The 23,477-nt window shown below is 37.3% G+C and overlaps 1 long non-coding RNA gene across 2 annotated transcripts in view; it reads left to right on the top strand.

Moving 5' to 3' along the window:
- The window catches only part of LOC131737111 (uncharacterized), a 54,949-nt gene extending 38,412 nt beyond the window's left edge, over positions 1 to 16,537 (top strand). The window contains exons 2-3 of one of the 2 annotated variants that reach the window (XR_009328682.1): positions 14,291 to 14,434; positions 14,772 to 16,537. This is a non-coding gene — a long non-coding RNA (uncharacterized LOC131737111). The remainder of the gene's footprint in view (positions 1 to 14,290; positions 14,435 to 14,771) is intronic. The other variant, XR_009328683.1, reaches the window with a different exon arrangement.
- The last annotated feature ends 6,940 nt before the right edge of the window (positions 16,538 to 23,477 follow it).

Here is a 23,477-nt window from a genome sequence, read left to right on the forward strand (position 1 = left end):
GAATAACAGCAAGTTAGGTGCGACCGCAGCAGGATTTCAGATGAACGCAGATGGGGAGATATCTGAAAGACGTATTTTCATTGTAACTCTCCATTGTGTTCTGTATTGCCTTTCCAAAACAACACAATATAAAATCCAATTACATCCTTTAGGCGTTCATGCACAAGACATTTTAAGAAAATGTTTACAGGCAACTGGTGCCTGTACACTTTACAATGAAAGGATACAGAAAAAGTATTCCATCTCCTATCAGATTATAGCCAAAATTCACATAACTGCCAGCATGAAGTACTTTCTCCATTGCCTTCCTGTGTTACTGTTTCCTAAGCGCAGCATGGAATGCAAGTCTGACAGGGAGTGTTGCTTGATGCACTATTGTGGATGTCTGCAAGATGAGGTTAAAATCTCTACATCAACAAAAACAGGGAAGCCTGACCCTTTTACATAGTGTTTAATGCGCTCAGTGTGCATGGTCGTTGGTTTGCGCCCAGCCTCCGCTCAGTTACATTGGTGCCGTGACTCGGATCTCGTGGATTGCAGACTAGCGCCACAGTTAAATGGGGAAGAGAGTAACAGGCAGTGTTGTGTGATGCACTTCTGTTGCGGATTCTGCTAAAGAAGACAAGCCTGGCTCTTTTGCATAGTGGTTATGACGCTAGCTTGTGGTGTGTGTGGTAACCATTTAGTGTGAATTTATAGCGTTGTGGAAAGAAAAATGGGATGGAGTCAAAGTGAAAATTAATTCTGAAAAACAATAGTATCATCAGCAAAACAAGAAGGGAATTCAGAGAATGTTACTATGCAATCGAGAGATTTGCACACACAAAAGTACACACATAAAGTATTTCTTCTTGCATTACTTTATAGTTTATTAGAAGGCTTCTTAGAAGGCTTGTGACAGAGACGGAATGATTCTTGGTGATAAATCTCTCTCCCAACCTGTGAGGGTACTGTGTAAAGTGCCCTGGACTGGATGGCCAGACAATTCATTCCCAGGGTTAGCAGGAAGTCGGTCATCTAGAAAGGGGGCGGAGCTACGATACACTAAATCATCGAACCGGAAGGGAAACGACGTGACAGCTGTGGATTGGAGGAGCAGTTGCACTAGTTAACCAAGGGGTCATGATTGACGGTACAAAAGGGGACGTAGCGAAGTGATCTGTTCCTTTGTATGGTTATGCTGAACCGGAAGGAAAACCTGTGTTGTTATCGTGAGTGTTTTGTTTGTTTTTGTCGTGTCTAAAATTACTGTTTGTTATTATTAGACGACTGAACACGATCCGGAGCTGTCACCAAGGGCCAACACATATCCAGACTACACTGCACTATTGTTCACGATAAACTGTATTTGCACCGTGAGCACTAAATCACTCTCTGTGGACTTGTGGTTGTGTTTTGTGTTATGTGTGGGTGTTTAGGATTATTATTTCGGGACCAACCCGTGGATTACAACAGAGCAATACACGCCACTGTATTGCCTGTTATCATTGTTATTATTTACTGCTGTCTGTCATCAGAATTTTGGATTGTACAAATAAACCACCATTGCACCTGGATTATCGTTGTCTGTCTGTTTATTGATCACCACAGCAGTCCTGCACCTGCAAATTGTTAACCACTTTGCCACAAGGCTCTAGATTACCTGGCCATGATTCCACCCAACACTGTATCATAGGTGTTTAGTAGTGCATATCACTCAGCAGGAAAACCATAGCCCAACATAGAATAAGTCATCATTCTGTATTTGTCAGAGAATTTATCAAGAAACTGACATCAGGTATCTGACATTCATTGTTCACTTGATGACAAATGTTGCTGTTGCTGTTTGTATCAACAGATCAAGAAATACTGCTTCTGTTGTATGCTTTTTTATTTTTATTTAAATATATGACAGTTATTAAATGTTATGGATTTTGAAAACAATATAGTATTGCATTGTATTACTGTATATATCTATTCTCCTTCAATTAAAACATGTAATTTTCCCGATCCAATAATTATGTTTTAAGTACATGTATTAAATAAGTAAGACAATCTAGGTTATCATTCTTTTAAATAAGTAAATTATGGGCCCAAATTGGAAACATGTAGGTTGAGAACAGAACATATATGTTGTTTAAAATACATTAACAGGAGTGTAAATACAAACTACATTTGCAAGGTAGCTTCTTGATTTGGTATTTATAATAGGAGAACCCAATGTGTCTGACTGGTTCTGGTAACCCATTGCCTGAAGATTTTTATCTCACTGTGCCACATTATAAAGACCATTTAATCACAACATAGTTAATGATTTCAAAGGATAGAAACATCCAGGACCACAATGTCAAACATTAATTACATGGTGCTAACAAAATAATTCCAGTAAATGTTACCTGACATATATTGCTATCATTTCACTGATTTTAGATTTTCCTATGTGAAAAATGCACACATTATGGTAAAGGTCAATTAGATTTTCAATGCTGCACTTCAGGTCAACTTCCTAAAGTTGCATCAAGGAAAAGCAGTGACTGGTACTCAAATGTGAGCCAGTGCGTCTAGCTTCTGGGAATTTGAGTTATTTTAAGGAAATTAAATAGCAAACATTTAGAACGTTGTTTTTTTTTGTTTGTTTGTTTCTAGAGTTTTTTTAAACTTGGTTATTGTCTTAAAAAAACATACATTCAAAATAGTTTTTCAAAGTTATTGTTATACATATTATATAAGATTTACTAGAATTATTGTGTTAGTTATATGTACAGTGAACTGTCCTTGCAAACAGAACATGCTTTAGTGTAAGTCATTAGTTTCAAATACTGAGGATCTGTTGATTATTTAGAATTCGACCAACACTAAGTAACTTGAATGATGCATACCAGTATCCAGCAGCCATTACCTTACCAAGACAACACTGTTACTGATGGACTTACTTCTGTTTAACAGATATGCTTAAAAAGGAATAGGAGTGCGTTCATACCTAACAGTGTTTATAAGCAAATTGTCATACAAACAGGATCAATGGTGCTTCTTTCAGAAAAGCGAAGATAAAACATTTTTAAGCGAAGATAAAGCCTTTTTTGTAAGCCTGTCTTAAGCTATTTTTCATTTAAAATATTTTCAAGTGTAGTAGAAATCAAGTTTGTACGGTACTTAGCATGGTAACTATACACACATTTACCTATATTGGATGATCAGTTGTATCCTGAGAACATTGGAAAGAGAGGATTGGCTGGGTATTCTGTGGCCTTGACTTGGTGTTTCCAACAATCATTGTCTGTCTGTATGCCACTTAGTTTGCCTGTATGACAATGGCTCTAGAGGCGTGCCAAACTCAATTCAAGCACAAGATTTTGACTAAGTTCCAATTAAGTACATGAGTAGAGTGCCACATGAAACAATTAAGTTCTCCTAGACTTTCTTTTGACGCTAGCACACCTTCCTCTGCCGCTCTGAGCAGCTCTAGTCCACCTTGGTTTCATAAGGAGCTCCAGTGGCGAACTGAACTAAGCTGCACTTAATGCTAATGTACACAAATGATATGCTAAACAGTATCACGTATCCCTAAAACATTAGTGCTTTTTTTTTTACACTTGTCGCCCCATACATTGAAGTCGGCATTTTTCGGCTCTGTTCACTGCAGTTTCAGTGACACCCTCGACACTCGCCACTTCAAACTTAATTTCTCTGGTTCTACAAGTCCTAAAGTGATCATCAACGGCTCATTTGAAAGGCAAGAACTTGGACTAAATAGCTATTATTTATGTAATTTAATTAAATTAAAACGTTCTCGCCATATATATATATTTTTTTTTACAGAACTGCCCCTTTAATCATAGTTGCACCCCCCTTACTGACTCCCCACGCCACCCACTTTGCGCACCACTGCTCTAATGAATGCGAAAAATCCAAAAGTAAGAAATACAACAAATGTTGTTTTCTTGCAGCCACTAAGGTCAGTGTTACAGGGGGACATGTTACCGGTTACACTGTAAGTAGAAAGAATCATTGATGAACAAGGTTTTCCTTTTTTAGAATCACCGTGGAAAGTATTGTGTCTGACATCACCCTCCTGTTTAAGAGACAGGGAATACAAGACATTATGGGGTGGTTTGTAGATGAGGCTAAGCCTTCCTTAGATCTTATTATATTCCTATATCTGATAATATAATGTTGTATTCTACACACCATTACCACATATCCAGCAAGAAATCAATTAAAGTAAATTTGAAATGACCAAAAAAGCATATAATTGAATTAAATAACATTCCAACTTTCAATTAAACAGTGCTTTCACACTGTGTGTGTACTCTGACAGGGCGGCCCTGTCAATGGTTCTTGGGTGCATGTGTGCCTTTATGGGAGCAGCTAGGATGCGTTGCTAAGGAAATAATTGAGCAGTGCTGAGCTGATTGGGTGGTCTGGATTGGCTGGGGGGACATGCCCAGGGAGGCGACACGGAGCTCAAAAATCATCTCCGCTATAGCGTGGCCATAGCCATACAGACTGGCGCTGAGCAAAAGATTGTTGTTTTGTTTCGTGTATTCGTATCAACCCGGTAGCTGAAGCTATGGAGCCAGTGCTAACCCCGGGATAATCTACCCCTGCACACAACCACAACCCGGAGAGCATCCGCTCCACAGGATTAACTACTATGAAACACTTCAACTGCAAGATGATGCTCGTGAAGGCATTGCCGAGGCTGTGTGAAGAGGCAGGAGTTGCAGGGAGCCCAGAAGTAGGTTAGTTTAGGGGCGGTTGATCCCAAACAGTGTATATTATTATTTATTTCTTAGCCGACGCCCTTATCCAGGGCGACTTACAATTGTTACAAGATATCACATTATTTTTTACATATCATTACCCATTTATACAGTTGGGTTTTTATCTGCTCAAGGGTACAGCAGCAGTGTCCCCCAACTGGGATTGAACCCACGACCCTCCGGTCAAGAGTCCAGAGCCCTAACCACTACTCTACACTGCTGCCCTGTGTATAGAGAGGGTTTGCGTAGAATAGTAGGTTCCTCGAGCAGGACATTCCTTTTAGTGGGACTAGTGCTCACCTTGTGTGGCAAACTTTTCTTTTTAGATTTGTTTTGTTTTGTTTTCTTTATTAAATCTGACGCTAGGGCTACCATTGCTGGTACCCTAGTGTTGGGACCTGTGTTATTAAATCTGCGCACCTGTGCGGCGTGTCAACACCCAGTGCTCTGTGTCTGCCTCAGTATTATTCAGTGACGACCCACACACGTGACAGTACCCCCTGTTACAGTATTTATGGCAATGCTCCCACTCCTTTCTCTCATCTTCTGTAATTAAGTCGTTTGTGGCAACCTTGGGAATGCCCTGGCTGTCAGCATATTGGTTAGCACCTCTGTCTATCAGCATGACATGGTCCATCTGCACACAATTAAAATAAGTGATTGGTTATTGCTGGAAACAAGTAATGTGAAACAATCAGAAATAATTAGTTTGCATAACATGCAGTATTAATACATGCATGCAGTAGAGGATCTGTGTAACAATGAGTCAGAAAGACGTGGGGATGGACCTTTAGGGGCTCTTATTTAATCACTTCCAACACTGTGTGTATTTATTCCCAGCACACGGCCATTGTAATGACATTACAGAGGCTATGTCACGTTTTCTTTAGCTACCATGAAAGCATGCTAACATCCATTATGTTAAAAGCCCCGAATGTCATTCTTAACTCAAACAGATTAGGCATTTGATATGTAGCACCACAGCACCTTTAAGCTAACCAATGAGCCTGGCAGTGGACAGATCACCTCAACCTGCCTATTATGTATGGTAACACAATCCATAACCTTTGAGCTGCGGTTAAATCTATAATTGCAGTGTGAATTTCCTCACTCACAGACAACTTCCCAAGATAGATCACAGTACAACTAATAAAAAAGAGGTCTTCAATTTACCAGTGTAATTCCCCAATATGTTTTACAATGTAGTATTGATAAATTCACCATTCTATCCACGTGTCTCCATGAATTTTCTTTACTCAGGAAAGCACACATGGAGTGTGAAGTGTATGAACTTCTGTTATAGACTCATGTGCAAATGCAGTTTTTAATATTTCAAATGACAATTATAAACCTTGGGGAACAGTATCAAATCCTCTTACTAAAAAATGTTATTAGTACAGTACTGGTACCATTGTAAAGCTAACAACTTGAGATTAATTAACAAATATCTGAGTTGTTATCTGCAGCCATCTGAAGCAAGGTGCAGTATAATAACAAAAAAATTCATGTTCATCCATCTGTCACGCAGATAATCTCATAAACTAAATGACATAAAATGATTGTGGGTAACTGTGATGAGTCAAAGGGGTTTCGGTCTGTAATTCAGCCTCCCGACAGTAGAAGGCATCAAACCAACTCGGGACTTCCCTTACCAAGATCTCGTGACCATGACGAAAGTCATCTTTATGAGGGGCGGCACCTTGGTGAGGGGCGGAAGTACGAGTATGTAAATTCCAGCCACTGGAGTCAAGTGAGGTTCAAGGACACTTGTTAGTTTGGAATTGGTGTTCCACTGACTACCGGGGCGGGGCTTTGCATACTAAAGGGAACGTGCTACTGTGTCCGGGGTTGGTCCCACAAAGTATAGGCGGAGGAAAGGCTGGAGGGAGAGAAGCAGTGCCGGGTTCTCGTTGTTTATTATCACGGACGGAAGCTTTACTAACGTTGTTCTTTTTGTTCTGATTCCTGTTTTCTTTGTTCAGCATATCAAGAAGAGGACTAAGAAGCTTCCGTTCCTTTTCGTTTGGTTTCTCCAGCACTCCCTCCCTCACATCCTTCTTTTGTTTGTTTATTTTTTTTGCGTGTAAATATTAATAAAGAAAATTTTTATTTTTACACGTAAATTACTGTCTGGAAATTCCATTATTACTCACACGCCTCACAGTAACCTTTGACTATCTAACAAAAAATCCAATATGGATAAACTTTTGTAAAGTTACAGAGATAGATACAGACTTGGCTACTATTGAGTTTGAAGTAAATTTGTGAAAAGTTATCGAAAATGCGTCCCTTTTTCATAGTAGATGTAGGACCGATGAGTCGATTTGACTAAATTAGTGGCTCATATCTTGCCATTTCCAGGTGTTCTGGTATTTGAGTCGAACTACCACAAATAGACCATATTATTAACCAGATGCAAGCATGGTTTGGTGGATTATGCATCTATGCTTGTCGCTGCCTGATAATAACATCTCTATGCTGTGTGCTGCTAGCATTTGTAGTCTTTGACAAGGAGGTGTGTTTATCAGCAATACCTTGCCTCTGGAAAATGGTTGTGATGATTTTTTGGAATCACAACTTTGCTTTCAAAAATTCTGTTAGAAGTGGACAAGCTTTGAAAAGCCTTGGCTTTTATTCAAGATCAGATTTTTTATCCTATCTCTCTTTCCTCATGGCAATGTTTACTCTTCATAAGCTTATGGATTGCAACTGAATATTGACAATCCCATTTCCAGAACAAGATTCAGTTACAGGGGAAGGAAATAAGAATCCTGTAATCAGACGTATAATATATTATTTTTATTCCATGTATTCTAAATGTAATAGAGGCTTGCCGTAGTTCTAGGGATGAGGCTCAGCTCGCTACGCTAATCCTATATTTATGTTCATGCTCATGTTACAGAACTAACAAGAAACAACTGAGGCCTGATTTAATTTCCAGTTTTGTTTCACACAATCATTTAAGCAACCTGCCAAACAATCACTATTATTAGTTTCATTAGAAGAGCTGTATTTTTTGTCATATTACAGATATAAAACATTACGTAAATACATTTATAAACAGTATATAAAATATATATTTAAGATATACGAACAAGAGGAAGCCATTCGCCCCATCAATGCTCATCTGGTTCCTATATTGATCCGGAAAATTTGTTTAGTATGATCTTATAGGATACCAATGATTCAGCATCAACAATCATGGGGTTTCCATGCGGGTCAATTTACATGTGAAATAGCGATGTGCATGCACGTTTGGGAGAATTACTCAGGTAAATCAGGTTTGTGGCCGAAAAAACGGCCAAAGAGAGGGATAGGGTAAATCTCATTTACTCGTGTAAATTATGAAACACACGGGAAAACCACGGCCAGTTTCGAGTGAAACCCGCATTTCACGTGTAAATGTTAATGACCGTGTTTATCCTTAATTATAAATATTGCAAGGGATCAGGTCAGTTGTTACTGTGGATTCCAAGATGGCAGAAAGTAGTGGCTGATGGGCGATTTTATGGTTAGCAGTGGAGTAGTTCACCTTAATGATAATGTGGGCGGCCTTTTTTTATTATTGTTTTTTGCTGTGTCTGGTCTGTCATGTTGTATATATCTTGTGGGTTTACAGTTCTGTATAAAACCACTTACCATGAACTGCATTATGCATTTGTTATAGTATTAAAGCAGCTGTTTGAGAATACCCTTGCTGTAAAAACTACACTAAAGTTAAACACGAAGAGCAAGTGAGCTGCTTAACTGTATTAATTCCCGTCCTTTTTTTGATCCCAGCTATGTCCAAAGACAACGTGCGTCTGCCCTCCACGTTAATGAATATAGTTTGTGAACTGGATGTCATAAGCCAGCTCGATCGCCCAAAACAGCGCAACAACATCCAAGTTCAGAACTGACCAAATAAAATTGCAAATGAACGTATTGATTGTGTTTTATTTGTTTGCATCATTAATATTTAACACAGCAGTAAATCCAACACAACTTAAAAGAAAGGAGAGCATCACTGACAGCACGAGCCTCCTCAAATCGCTGCTGTCCAATTGAAACTGGTGGCTGAAGTAACCTTCACAGTTGCCAAGTCCTCTTATAATACATTTTTAGAGTCGCAGGTTGTAATTTGCATGAACACCCATACTCTAACATGGGTTGTGCTTGTTTTGGGCTTGTTGTGAAAGGCAGTGCTGCTTTTTTTTTCTCGTGAGGCTGTAATCTTCCCTGTCTGTCTCACAGGTAGCCACTGATTCCTGAACACCTAATTTTGTTGTTGACAAGAGTTTGTGCAGGCAGCAGGCAGTGGCAATTTTGGGAACAAATTAATGCACTTCAGGCCGTTTCATCAGTATCTGCCACCTCCCTTTCAAGTGCCCACTACCCGTATTTGCCCAAGCCTGGTGTTGAATGCTTCCTCAGCAGCTGTCAGCCGTCCGGACGGATAGTGTTTCTAAGCCAGGGTAGTATACCAGCATCACTTGATCCCCTATATGCTGTATTGCCTGAATGAAAGGGATATACATATATATATATATATACATACAGTATATATACAGTATATATATATATATATATATATATATATAATATATATATATAACATCTCCGCCGGTTTTCAGCCATGGTATATCTGCAATAACTGTGTTGGTCAGATTCATTTTATACCTCAGAGTTAATTTTTAATTAATGAGTCGTCAGATAAATTAGTTGAAACCGGATTCAATACTAACGACAAGCCAACCCACCTGACATTTGAAAAACAATTTGGTCAAGAGCAGTAAAGCACATTATTAACCAAGCAGACACAGGGTATTTTGCTTTATTACAGCAGCTTAGATTCACTCGTGTACCAGTTCTCTGCAGATGGAAACCACATTTTCACAAAATGTCACTAGTAATCTTCAAAAACAGTACGAGTACTTTACGCATAGCTAATTTACATATCAACCTCCACCTTCCCCATTCATTTGCATGATGTCGGGTGAAAAGCCCAGTTTACTCGAGTAAAATAAACTGAGTGAATGGAAACCCAAAAAAGCATTTTACATGAGACATTTTTCTCGTGTAAAAAAAAAAAACTTGCATGGAAACCCTGTGAATGTGGCTTAGTAACCTATTCCCAAACCATTATTAGCAGACAGTTATAACAAACCCTGAAAGCCTCTCAACTGTTTATTAGCATAATCATTTGCAAGTGCACGTTAGTGTAATTTGCTGTGTCATTAGGAGCTTTGTAGCATTAAACATTTTGAACAAGTGTAAAAATATCACTGATGTCTTACTATGGATCTCACAACATTGCTTATATATATTTTATTTTTACATTGCATTGTGACCATATTGTCAACAATTTATATTTTATCAAGAATTCTAATGCAGGAGCACGGCTGATATAGACACCACACAACAATGTCAGTTTCTATATTCTCCACCCTAACTGCATTTACTTGAAAAAGTAGAGGGAGCATAATACTTTTTTCCCCCCCAATAATTTAAGCTAGATTCTTCTAAACAATAACAGATTCACCCTAGACACATTCCATTATATTGTATTCTCTGAAACTGTGTTATTTTTTTTTATTTTATTTTTTTTACTTTAGGCCCAAATAACTTAACCTGGAGAAAGCCTCAACACAAATTGCAATACATTCAAGAGAATCTATATTACAATGATTTAAAATGGGACTGTATTACTCATTTACAATACAAAGCAGGTTTTATAGCAAAAGACCACTGTATGTATTTGTTTATTGATTCACATATTTATATAACATGTTAAAGGGAATATTTATAAATCTGATGGTTAAAAAAAAAAATCTTTTCCCTTGCTCCGATGCATTTCACTGCTTTTTGGATGCAATTTAAACATTAAAATGATAATGCTCTTGCAAAGTACACATTCTCAGATTCATGGAGGACCTTTGATGTATTATCCCCATCATATTGAATATTGTAAGGTAATTTCAACAATACCTCTAAGTATTGTTGCTAAGAGATTCAAAACAACCAGAAATCAGTGCTGAAAAAAGCATGAATTTTATTCTCATTCAATCCTGTGATTAAAAAAAAAATGCCTGTAGTTTTAAGTTAATGTCATAATGTTTAAATCAATACCAGCCAAGACTGTGGAGGACACAACTGCAAGCAGCATACAGAATTACAAACATTTTCATAAAGCTTTTTCAGATGCATGGCCCTGTTATGCTGTGGTGGCATTATACATCATTACAATTTTTATATATTCGCCTATCCTACAGTGAGAATAGTTATGCCTAACAACAGGAAGGGAAATTTGAACTGCTAGTGGTAACTTTGATGTTTTTGACTGAAACATATCTGAACTGCAATGTCACGTAGGCCTATATATATATATATATATATATATATATATATATATATGTGTGTGTGTGTAGTTATTTTTCTGTCATTTTCAATAAATAGCCAAATAGATAAAACACAGAATTAGTATAGAATAGAAATAACAGCTCTGAGATTAAAGTGCTACAACCATCAAAAATGCTAGAATCACAATGCTAGAATCACAAGCTATGCAATGGTTATCATGTAGGATGTTTATTGTGGTTAGTTGTATTGAATATGACAACAGCGAAACCAAATTCTGACACAGAAAATGTGTTTACTGGAAGAACGCATATCCACCCTCTGAGATATCAATAAGCCTGAGAAATGGATTGATAGCTTTCATATTCAAAATACTACATGCATATGCCCCTCTAATCCCTCTGGTAATGGTATAGAAGGGATCTCAGGTATAGAATATACTCTGAACTCGGGGGCTCTCTCTTTGACTCTGTAGAATTGGAAAACCTGTTTGAAAAGCATGGTCAAATTTCTGGGTTGATTGTCCATGTAGGCACCAATGACATTAGATTTAGAAAATCTGAGATTCTCAAGGAACATTTTAAATCACTCTGTCTAAAGGCAACACAATTATGTAACAATATAATTATCTCTGGCCCTTTTCCCATACTTAGGAGGGGATGTGAAGCCTTTAGTAGACTCTTTAATCTTAATCGCTGGCGAGCTAAATGGTGTGCCTCTAAGAATCTTGGCTTCATTGATAATTGGGATAGTTTCTGGGAGAGACCTGGGATCTTTAAAATAAATGCTCTACACCCATATAGGAGAGGCTCAGTTAGATTAATACAAAAAATTGAAAACTGCTGTAAAAATGCATGACTTTTTACACTGCCTAGAGATGTACCACCCAAATCACCAGTTAAGTATAATATTGAGATAGCACCTGTCCCTCACTGTAAACTACCAGCTTCCTCCCAGGTGTCTTGTACTGCAAATCTAATCAAAATTAAAACCTCAACAAGGGGCAATTCCAGTAGCCCTGCACTAACCTCTCTCAAGTTAGCATTATTTAACACAAGATCTCTTGTTAAAGTCTCTGTTAATTAATGATTTTATCTAGGAAACAAAATTGGATATCTTAATGTTAGTTGAGACTTAAGAACATAAGAACATAAGAAAGTTTACAAACGAGAGGAGGCCATTCAGCCCATCTTGCTCGTTTGGTTGTTAGTAGCTTATTGATCCCAGAATCTCATCAAGCAGCTTCTTGAAGGATCCCAGGGTGTCAGCTTCAACAACATTAGCTAAAACAAGATGATAATATACCACTAGTTGAGGCTTGTCCAACTGGTTTCTCATTTCATCAGAAAGCACACCCTACAGGTCAGGGTGGCGGTCTTGCTGCAATTTTTGGTAATGAGTTTAACCTTATTCATAAAGATGTATACGGATACTATCTTTTGTGTTCAGTAGAAAATAATAAAAACAATCCTTGTTTGCTCTTTGAAACAATCGCTAAACTAACCAACAAACAGAAGTTCTCCGTAAATACCCAATTACCAAAAAGCAGTGATGACTTAATGGATCACTTTAATAATAACATTATTAATATAATAAATCAGATATCAGATAGCACACTCAACCTAGATTAGACATTCTGCAATACTGATAAAACTAAAGCAGATCCAATCTTTGCATCCTTTGCTTCTATTAACCAAGCTTGATCTGACTGACTTAGCTGATGGGACAACATCAACTACATGTGCTTTAGATCCTATTCCCACTAAATTGTGTGAAGAAGTATTTTTTAAGATAGATACCAAGTTCTTAAGTATTATAAATTGTTCCCTGTCATCTGGTATTGTTCCCAGCTCCTTTAAGGTTGCTGTAATAATACCATTACTTAAAAAACAACCCTAGATCCAAATGTTCTTAATAATTTTAGGCTTATCTCAAACCTCCCTACTTTATCCAATGTTCTAGAGAGAGCAGTGGCTAAATAACTGAATGCATTCCTTGGAGTACATAATTTATATGAATAATTTCAGTCAGGCTTCCACCCCGGCCATTGTGCTGAAACTGCTCTTGTCAGAGTGGTAAACGATGTGCTGATGTCTTCAAATAAGGGTTCACCCTCTGTTCTTATTCTTTTGGATTAAGCACAGCTTTTGATACCACTGACCATTCAATTCTGATTGGAAGTCTTGAGAGTCTTGTTGGACTGTTGGGTAGTGTTTTGTCATGGTTTTAATCCTATCTTTCAAATAGGTTTCAATATGTTAGAATTGATGAAGATTCGTCTGCTTTATAAGTTAAATGTGGCATCCCACAAGGTTCTGTTCTTGTGCCAATTTTGTTCTCCCTCTACATGCTGGCTTTGGCTGATGTTATCCCTAGACATGAGGCCAGTTTTCATTGCTATGCAGATGATACCCAATTATATTTATCCCTTAAACCAGGTGACACCTCAATCGCAAATATCCTTACTATCTCTCTGGCCGACATTAAGCAATGGATGTCAAAAAACGATTTACTGTTAACTCTGATAAAACAGAGGTAATGCTATTGGGATCAAAAAATCAATTAAACAATACAAATTGAGATTTTCTTGCAGTTGACAGCTTCCCATTTAAGTTGAGGTCTGAAATGAGAAATCTGGGGCCGGTTGTACTAATGAGATCAAAAAACAGAGTCGGATCAGGGCTCACTTAAGCCGAAAAATGAAAAGTCGCTGTACGAAGCAGATCAGAATCAGGCTCAACTGATCCCATTTTTGATCCAATTTTTGAGCAGCGTGTGGGGTAACTAAGGAGCCACAGAGTATGTGACGGTTTTGTTTTGTGTTCGCACTGTCTATACTATACAAAAAACATGTCGAGAAGGTGGAGTTAGCGGTGTCTTATAGGGATAAAGAACAGTTATTAACAGGGAAAATAAATCAGACCCTTACCAGGTAAGATTTAAGTTTTTTTTCTGATAGTATGTAAAAACACATATGGTTGGCGGATTTCATTAATATTTTACGTTCCCAATTGTATTTCTTGGACATAAAAGGTGATTATTTCTTGCTTGTTTGTGAAAATGGAATCGTTTTAATAATATTGAATTCCGACTTACCTAGCGCCGGACACAACAATCAAAGTCTGTCTGAAGTGAAGACAAAAATTATTATAGTAAATATTGTTAGATAATATTTCTACAACAAGTATAATAAACAATATTTCATTTTGTAGCAAAAGAGAAGATCGCAGCAACTCGCCGGACAGGTGGAGGTCCTCCTCCACTGGAAACACAGGGAGCCATTGGGATCTTGGAAGAGCTGTTCCAGGGGAGGCTAAATGTGGAGACAATCGAAGGGGGGTGTGAGTCAGCCGTGGGTAATTGCGACAGCAAATGTTCATTGACGGTCGTAAATATTGTTTGTTTATTTTGTAATAATCAGTTATTTGGTTTTAATATATACTGTATGTATATTTCAATTACATTTAATTATTTATTAGGGCAGGTCAATTCTGAGGACTATGTGATTGTTATCACAGAAAAAGGTAAAGGTTACTATTTTTATGTGGTTGTAATAATAGTATTTTAATGTACAAAACAAGCTGCTAAAACATTCTGACGTGTTTTTGTTTGAATTACAAACCAAATATTATTCTGTAATGTAGGACTACATGTGACGCTGCTCACTAGAATATTTGTATTATTATTTCACAGGTGCACAACCAACTGAGCACTTATCTCTGTCTTATCGGATGGAAGATGCATGAAAAGACAGAAAATTCAAGAGGAATATTGAAGAGGAAATATTGATTTTATCAAAAAAAAAAAAGTTGAACTGGAAATAGAAAAATTAGAATTATAAAAAAAAAAAAAATCAATTAATATGTTAAAATTAGCATTTTAGTTATGTTACTTTTTTACAATATTTTATTACAATAATAAAACAGAACGCATCCCCACTTACTAACCCTTTCAGAGCACAGTGTGTTTTTATTGTACCAGACTACTGGGAGGACATGCACTGGATTACATTATCATCATGTATCACCGCCCCCACCCGAAAACCCGAGACATAAAGGTGATATAGATTAAATCAACAATCAAAGAAAAAAGAGCAGAGACCAATACAGTTTCAGGGCTTTTATATAGTAGTTAAACTGCATAACTGCATTAAACTGCACATACACATTCACAATCAGTATTTTTATACATATCAAGTGGAAATGAATTGAAGAAAGGGTATATAATTCTAAATTATACTCTTAGACCAAGGACCGAACTAATTACATGCCTAGTATTTATTTCTACAGCACACCACTGATAATTCTCAATAAACTACAGTAAGTCTATTTCACACTAACAATAGTAGTAATAATAATTGCTGTAATGAAGCTAAAATGTAATTGTATAACACATAATCTAACTATTTATAAACACGAGTGCTACAACAAACATTTTGATGTATAAATGATGTATAAAGAAAAAAAATATCTAAGAAAAAACATTATTTAAAATATAATTTCTCATGATTTGCCCTGCTCTTAATTGGTCATTTATTTCCTCAGTTTGTTCCTAAAAGTTTTCACCTTCATCCTCCTCCGGTACCCAGGTACCGCCTTAGGACATAACCACTGTCCCCCAAAAGATGTCCAATATTCTGCTCTAAATAAGTCATATCAAAAGAGGTTTAATAATCACAGCTATTTAACATCTTTTGCTGTAACATACACTGCTTCAGTGTCTAATATTAGACTTCTTATACTGTGGTATTAAATAATGTATACCAAGGTTTAAGATTGGAATGTGGTATAGTAGCCTATGTATTAAAATGTTGTTGCTTTTTTAACTTATCAGTAAGCGCTGTAATGTCTAGGATGTAGCTGCCTTTTCCTTTTACATCAGAAAGTAATTGTCGTAGCAATAATAATAATAATAATAATAATAATAATAACAATAATAATAATAATAATACATACGAGAGTCAAGAAAGTGGCACACACTGGAATTTCTAAATACCCAAGAATCATGGCAGGATCCTGGCCATTTTGCCATGATATGTGTGGTCTTGTATTTGGCGTCACACATTATCTAGTAATATAAAGATACAAATGTAAGAATATCCATATGTACATGCTATTGCGAACCTTCGTGTTCTCGTGTTGTGTAGATTGTAATAAAAAGTCAATTAGATGCATTTAGCGTTTCGTCACTGTAATTTCTAAATTATTACACTTTTATATTTAAATACTAAGGTAACATTTATTTACAATGTATTGCTTACACAGTTTTAATTATACATTTGCTACAAATTATAATGCAATTACTTTAATTCACATGAACATTTAATGAATTAATCTGTTTCCTAATCACAAAAAGTGGCTTGTCCCTATAACTGGTGCAATTATTCGAACGTGGGTGCCGTCTACCACTCCGATGACACCCAGGAAGCCTATAATGAAACAATGAATAATAAAACTTTCAGAAAGCTACACTATCCCACATTATTATTATTAATTTTTTTAAATTAATGTATTGTAATGACCCGTGCACTTGGAGGATAACGCAGAAGACAGAGTGCATTGCCAGGTGTAATGAATAACCAATTTATTTGTAGAATTAACACGATCCCTGTTTGGACCAAGACCACGCCACAAAAACAATAAACGTCCCTAAACTCCTTTCTTCACTCACTGACCCCCACCCTCACTTTCTCCGGCTCTTACTCCACGTCCCTCCCAGGCTTCAGTCGCTCCCAGTCTCCCACAGGCCCCATTCCATGGGCCGTCTATCACCAGAGCGCCGATGGTTCGGCTCCGTGCCTTTAGCATTCTAAAATAAAGAACCTTTGTCTTTAATCACCATATCGTGTGTGTTTAAACATGGATAGATAATTAAATTATTTGTTTATGCGTGTGTGCATGCTTGTATTTTTTGTTTGTATGCGTGTGCTTTGTACAGTATGAATTTTTAGTTAAGCAATCAATACTAGTAGAGTACTGCTAGACCACAGTTCCACTGCAACTAAAATAATAATAAATAAAATTTTGTACCTCCTGAGTGATATGTGTGTGCAATGTGAATATCGTTTTGTGAATCAATTTTATAATTATACTATATTTCTTATACTTCTTGGACAGTTTTATCTGTAAACTTAACAGCATATATGCTCTGTGACAGAAATGGTGAGATAGGAAAATGGGTTGTACATCAAAATGAATTTTAATTTCTAACCAGGATGTATTAATACTGTATGTGACTTATGTAATAAAGTGAACTGAAGGTTGTAGAGTTTTCTGATTTACGATAGTATAAACCTTGGTTATACTAGTTGGGAAAGGAAATCAAAAGAGGTCAGGTCAGAATTTTGAATACAAACACAGGGTTTATTTGTTACAGAAAAATTGTATAAAAACAAGTTTGCAGTTCTTTTTTTTTTTTATGAACGAGTAGCACTTCTGTAGGCAGGTCAGTATAATAAATTATAAAACAATCCAGTACAATAATTTAAGTAATCAAAAATAAATAAAACATTTGTGTGACAAAAATAGTGGCAATCGCCGCCTTCTTGTTTCAATGATATACTGTATTTAAACGTCAGACCCCATTGGATCATCAGGTCACGTCATAAAAGCTAGTGTTTGATACGTCTGAACTTCACCAAACCCAGCAGAATGAAAACCTTGTTACAGTAGCAATTTTTCCATTTTAACAAACATTTTAGCTTTATGTCTTAAAGCATTTATTGGCATTACATCCACAGTACAGTATTGAAATTATTTACAGTACTATTATTTATACATACTTATTCTGACTTGCCCTAAAATACAGTACACAGCGCTCATTACAAAATGATCCAATGACTGTTTAAATATAGGTTCTCATATCAGCTTTTCTGAAGAATCCCTTTAATTTGATTGAGGTTTGCTGACAGAAAGTGATTATATGGCTTGTGGTGGATTTGTCAACACTGATAATGTCTTTCAAAAGTGTTAGTCCATGGGCCAAGACCAGAAATTTGAAAGTGTGTTTAGTGCCGCCACAGACAATTTTCAGCAGGTAGTAGGAGACATTATCGGTGTTGACAAATCCACCGCAAGCCGTATAATCCACTCCATCTCCACTGCCATTGTTTCTCTTATGAACAAATGTATTCACTTTTCGTCGGCAAACCTCAACCAAATTAAAGAGGGTGTGACAGGATTGACCGAGGTTTGAGACTTAGAGACAGTTTTAAGTTCAAAATAAAGCTTTAATAAACAACAATAATCAAATAAATAGGCACAAGGGCCAAACAAAAAGGTTTTAAACATAAAATAAACACAAAGCAAAAAGCAAAACTTACAAAAATAAGCTTTCCAGGCTGGGCGTTGCCTTCACCGGATTACCAAAAACAGAAAACACAGCACAACCAAAACACTCCTTCTCTTCTTCCAGAACTCTCTCTCCTAGCCAGGGCCTCTCCCCTGGCTTTTATCCCCTGTGGCTGGAGCCCAATTAATCAATAATTGCTGATTATTCAATTAGGGCTCCAGCCACATTCTCACATGTTTTCCTGGCAGGGAGGAATTTTAACCCCCTCCCTGCCAGTCCCAACCACGTTCATAAAGACGGGGCAGTCCCCTGTCACAGAGGGATAGTGTTGCAGTTTTTAAAACACGACTGAAGACACGTTTCTATAATCTATCATTCACACCTTAATATTAAGTAATGTTTTTACCTTGTATAGCATTTTAATTGATTTTTGTATTAAATATTTTAATGTTTGCTATTGCGTGTATAGTATCAATAATTCATGTTATGCTGTACCTGTGAAACACATTCTGACAATTCATTGTGAAGGGTGCTATATCAAATAAAGATTGATTGATTCATTGATATATGTTTTGCTGTATCATTGTGATGTAACTATATATTTTTAAACAAATATATAGTGTAGGGTGCTGTAAGATAGCAAGCTGATTTCCACCCCACTCAAAGATGCTCTGACCTTGGGTGGCTATGTACCACAATGAAAGTAATACTGTATTAGGACTTGCAATTTAAAACAAATGAAGATATGAGTAGTGGGCCCTGCCAATATGACCTTGAGTGTCAGTGTTTCATTGTCACTGGTGTTCATGAGCATTCACTACTTCACTGGAGCTGGTGTGTACTACAAATGATACAATGTATTACAAATAGAAGGAGACTTTTGAAGCAGTATCTATTAAAGATTTCCATCGGGTGGAAGACCATTGTTCTATAGTTATAAGCAACGTTGGTTTTAAAATATGTATTTATGAATGAGTTTTTATGTTTTGATCATCTCCCGACAAACTTCTTTGGTTCCTACTGAGCTGCAAGACACTACGAAAAGCAATAGAAAATTAAACATTCAAGCAGCATGCGAGAAAAGGTCACATGTAAATCAACCAACCAGTACACAGTTTGCTTTGACAGGGCAGACAAAAAAAAAACAGATTAAAAAACAAACCTTGATTAATCCAAAGGGGGGGTATGTCTTACATTTCTCATTGAGTTGCCCCAGTTTCTTTCCTTTCCATTACAAAATATCATTCTCCTTTTGTCAGAGGCCTTGGCTCAAAGAATTATTTAGAATGGAAAATAAAAAATGCAGTACCTTTTCCATGACTGAATGAGCAAATGTCGCTGGATTAGAAATGTTCCCGATGGAGGAGACTGCACCAGCAGCCAGCTTTGCTGTCCATGATGACTGCATCAAGTTCCACTTCACCATTAGCATTCAGCACTGCGCTGTGTCCTGCAGGAAACCATTCCATTTGTAAAAGGTTAAACCCTCTTAGCCCTAAGCTTTTGAAGTGAAGCAGAGAAAACAACTGTGAAGCTATTTACCACCCTGTTTTGACAGCTTGTGACCAATCCCCCAGAAAAAAAAAAAAATTATAAAAAATATATTGTAGGTAAACATATTTCCTCTGGCTAAAAAGTTTAGTATGTTGAGACTTAGTGTATGTGATGTTATAAACTCAATTAAAGCTCAATGTAGAAATTCAATTACAGCATATTGCACTTGATTGCCTTCCTGATAAATGTATTACCTGGTTAGGAGCATGACCAAAATTAAGAAAATGCCTTTAGTAAATTGACTAACCCCACCCCCCAAAATACTTCCAAATAATTGCATGTTCTTTAATTGAACGACTATGAAATATGCCAAATTAAAGATGAGTGTTTCTTCCATCAGTGCTAAACTGGTGCTTCGACAACTGTATATAGTTAAGTATAAAAAACAAACTATTTTATAATGTATGAATTTAAAAAAACACGTAGCCTGGAAGAAGCCCATTGACACGAATCAACATGTTTAATTGATGACTGTGCGTCAGAACTTAACAATTGTTCAGCTTTTTTTTATGACCCTATTTTTATGACCATTCCCAACCTTATTTGTATGACCACATTCCATTATGTACACACTTCATTTGATAATATGCCAGAAATAAATCTTTATTTTATTGCATTTTTTGTGTTTGTTTTTTGTTTTTTTAATGCAGGATTAACTGCAGACTGCTGTAAATCTGATACTGCACATGAGACTGCACATGATTAACTGAATACATTTCTTTAAAGTTACTAAGTAGTATATTTGAAAAGCCTTACATTAAACACAGGAAAATAACACAATATTCAGAGAGAGTTTCAATGATTTCTCACTTCTTTACCATTTACAGGGGCACATAACATTATTACAATTTATATAAAACTTTACAACAGTTCTTAAAAAATAAATTAGTAATATATATATCCTACATTTACTTTATAAACAACAAACAAGCTTTTATACACTACATTGCTATCAGAGAAGACACACATCTGCACCCAGGACAATGAGGTTATACAAGCCTGTTTCATATGTATGAGTGCATAAGTATCCATTGATCAATTGTGACTCTGCTAGTACAGTGTATTATATTATCTCAGCAATGTGCTGATTATGCCTTTTATGGTGTGGAAAGGTTCTGGCATTTCACTTAATGTTGCAGTTAGCCATCACAAATGAGATATATTCTGACAAGCTAAGTGTGCTAATGAAGTGAATTGTTTGCTTATGTAACCTGGCAATTATCTGAAAAGTCTCAATTGTTTCTAACATGACAAAATCAGTATAATATCATAACATGTAAAACATAACTGGTCTTAAGCAAAATATAGTCTTGCAACTTTGCAGGGTCTTATACATTGTCAGGCTTTTAACACTACAATCGCCGCAGTTATACTCATACCTAAAACCGCCAGTGGCAGGTTACATTTTAAACATCATCAGTAATAAAATGAAAGACAAACTATCGGATATAACTCAAAAGTTTTATTCAAGAACTTCATATCAAACATCTGCACAGCCAAAATGCTGTATTTAAATGAACAATTAAACATAAAAGGGTTTATTTTCTAACTTACCACATATAAAGCACTACTTCTGCAGTTTTTGATGGAAATGTTTCTGCCGAGATTATGTGGCTAGCTTCAAGATGAAATCTCTCCTACTGATATTTTCCCTAGTGCATTCCTTGTACAAAATGAAGGAATTGATGGCTGCCAGGTCCAGTAGAGATAACAACAGGCTTGTATATAAAAATAAAATAGAATATTGTAGGTTATATTCAAAATAAAAACATGTATTGTAAAAGGCAGTCAAAATGACGGCTTGGCGGTTCTAGGTGGGCGGGATTATAACTTCCTTATTTTCGTGATGCTGCCTTTCAAATGCCATCAGGGTATTTAATACATGTATTTAGGAAAAGTCATAAATGGACAATCGCATAACTTTCAGACACACAGAGTAATTTAAATATGAAAACCTCACACTGTTAAAATGACTGCTGTGGCGGTTCTAGTGTTAATCAAGGACTGCATGTCACCCCAAAGTGACTATAGCACGATTCCTGCGCGCTTAACTTGACACTGTGTACCTTAATTCAGTAATACAGAAAAAAAGGAACACAAAAGAAAAAACATGTGCAAGCTTTTTAGGATCATCCCATCAACATTACACTGCTGCGGCCATGCACCATGGACTAACAAACAAAGATGATTGACCCTATTATTTGTTTTGTATTTGAATCTGATGGTTCCCTGAGTGACATGGTATAAAGTTGTTTTCTGCTTTTAGCTTATAAAAAATGGTAGGGAACAACTCTGTTGGGAAAATGCCTGATCGCATGTTAGGGTGACCTGGCTTCATGATCACCAGGAACAGTTTGGGGCAACCCACATTGCAGTGCATTCTGGTACTTGTATCTTGCTTTTCTTACTGAAAAGAGACAGTGAAAATAAGTTTGGAAATTTGAAATCATACGGAAACTCTCTAGGACTGCATTTTCACTCCTGTTATGCTGTCTTCTGCCTGCTATCTTTTACCTGAAATGGCCCAGCCGTCCTCCGAACACATTCCTGCCTCTCCTCAACAAGAGGTAGCCAAGTGTCGCCGCTTCAGGAATTGTATAACAGCAGCCACCCTGAAGCCAATGACAGGTCTCTGCAGGTGTGTCCTTTTATACAGCTTTTAATTACTTGCTTCTACAATGGTTTGCACTTTTTAACGTCCCCCTGGACTTCTCACTCGCTTTCTCGATGAACTCGACTATCTCCTCTCCTCTCTCCCCTCTCTGTCTACCCCAACTGTCCTGTTAGGTGTTTTCAATATCCATCTCTCCAACCCCACCCACTCTGCCGGATTCCTTCCTCTCCTTCACTCCTTCAACTTCTCTCTTTCTTCATCCCCTCCTACCCACAAAGCTGGCCGTCAACTGTACTTCACCTTCACCAGGGCCTGCTGCCCCTCCACCCTCTCTGTCACCCCTCTGGACCTCTCTGATCACTATTTCATCTCTTTTTCTCTGTCTCTCCCCCCTCTCCCTACTCCACCTACCCCCACTGTCACCTCCCGCCGTAACCTCCACTCTCTCTCCCGCTCTGTCCTTGCCTCTACTACCTCCACCCTTTTCTCCTCCCTCACCTCCTCCCTCGACTCCCTCTGTCCCCTCACCTCCCAACCTGCCGGCCCCTCCCCTCCCCTCCCCAACCCTAGCTCTCCTCTGTGCTCCGCTCAGCAAAAACCAAACTGCACTCTGCTGAAAAGAAATGGAAGAGAACCAAACTCCCTGCTGCCCTAGACCTCTATCGCTCCCTCCTCTCCTCCTTCTCTACTCTCTCCTCTGCTAAATGCTCCTATTTCCAATCTATTATCCAATAATCCACTAACAACCCCCGGAAACTATTCTCTACCTTCTCCTCCCTCCTCTGTCTCCTCTGACGACTTTGCCTCTTTATTATCCTCTAAGATCTCTGATATCCGCAAACTCTTTAACACCTCTCCCTCCCCCCATCCCCTCCCGCTCCAACCCCAACACCCTCTGTCTCCCCTACTAACTCACCCTCCTTCTCCACCTTCTCTCCCCT

This window comes from Acipenser ruthenus, chromosome 5, assembly GCF_902713425.1.
Source record: "Acipenser ruthenus chromosome 5, fAciRut3.2 maternal haplotype, whole genome shotgun sequence".
Taxonomy (NCBI): domain Eukaryota; kingdom Metazoa; phylum Chordata; class Actinopteri; order Acipenseriformes; family Acipenseridae; genus Acipenser; species Acipenser ruthenus.